At 42.2% G+C, this 1,324-nt stretch overlaps 1 protein-coding gene across 1 annotated transcript in view; it reads left to right on the top strand.

The window, feature by feature from the left end:
• LOC104157290 (protein spinster homolog 3-like) overlaps positions 1-1,324 on the top strand; it is a gene marked incomplete at its 5' end in the record, with an annotated part of 24,674 nt that overhangs the window by 12,220 nt on the left and 11,130 nt on the right. The gene's annotated exons all lie outside the window — the stretch shown is intronic.

Here is a 1,324-nt window from a genome sequence, read left to right as displayed (position 1 = left end):
CGATGGCGGGTGTGGGTGGGGGTGGGGGAAGAAAGGAACATCCTTGACGAATTTGTATCTTCCAAGCGTGTTCAGGGAGTATTACCTTGAAGTAAGATGATGAAGGGCTAATATTTTCTGGTGGCTGCAAGATTTGACATTGTTAGTCCTTATTGCCAGGTGGCTTGGCATAAAGCTGAACTGTGTGATATTGCTACCCATGTTAACAAACACATTTCATTTTGTGTTTGGCCCAAAGTTCTCTAATAAAAGGTGTATCACTTGCTTTCTAGCTAAGACCAGCATGCAGCATCGTTTCTGTAGTCTATAGACTGTTATTGCAACAGTCATGAAATTGGAGACGAATGATCACATTCTGTCTCTTGCAAGGGCAATGGTTGCCGAGGTTGTATCAGAGGAAAGACTTTGATAGTAGGATGCATAAATCCAAGAGCTAAGACACAGTCAAGGAGCATGTGAAATGAGTGATATTTGTTATAAAACTTAAAGAAAAGTAATTATGTATGGAGGAATAGATTCAGCTGCAAATTAGAAAATCTATATAAAGCATTTTGAAGGAAAAGATGTCTGGATAAAGGTCTATACTAAATATCCCTGTAATTCAAGGAACTTTTTCTCCAGACTGGTTTGGAGAAGAAAACACATGAACAGTACAGGCAACAAACACAGAGGAGCTGGAGGTATCATAGGAAGATGTGTAACAGGTCTGGTGCTTCTTAGGAGAACGTCAGCCGCCTCTCTGAAAATATCTGATAGTTTGCCACTGTGCTTTTCGTAGGACTGTGTTTTCATCAACCAGATACAACGTCTTGACCAAGACCTTACTGAACAAGATGCTGGCACCTGTTGTTATAACGGATTTTATTTCCTAGGTGCCATCTGACTTTGTGGCCCGTGTCACCAAATAGATTCTGCCTTTTAGAACTGCTCCAGCTTAACAGCGTAGCTTTAATGCTTTCCTCAAGTATCGATTAGTCTGTACAGCCTGCTCAAATCTATGTCCAGGGCTGGCTGAAAGGGTTAATCTTTTCTAAGACCACAGCTGTAAGAACTGTTGAGGGCCCTACCCCTTTTCCTGATGGCTGCATCTCCATCTGTGATGAATTAGGGAATTCCCACAGGGCACCAAGGCTTTGAGGCTGCCTGTCTCTTGGAGTCATTTCGTTTTGGAAGTTATCTCTCTGAAGGAGCCTTTAAGAGTTCTTGTACTGGCAGAGAGGTGTTCTATTGGTTTCATTTGGAAACCTGAGCAAAGGGAGATCTCTGAGCACTTTTTAAACCTGTGCTGAATGTTTCTCTTCACAGGCTCTTGCTTTCCTCTTCT

Source organism: Cariama cristata, unplaced genomic scaffold (assembly GCF_000690535.1).
Source record: "Cariama cristata isolate BGI_N322 unplaced genomic scaffold, ASM69053v1 scaffold8272, whole genome shotgun sequence".
NCBI classification, from domain to species: domain Eukaryota; kingdom Metazoa; phylum Chordata; class Aves; order Cariamiformes; family Cariamidae; genus Cariama; species Cariama cristata.
This window is presented reverse-complemented; position numbering and strand designations above follow the sequence as displayed.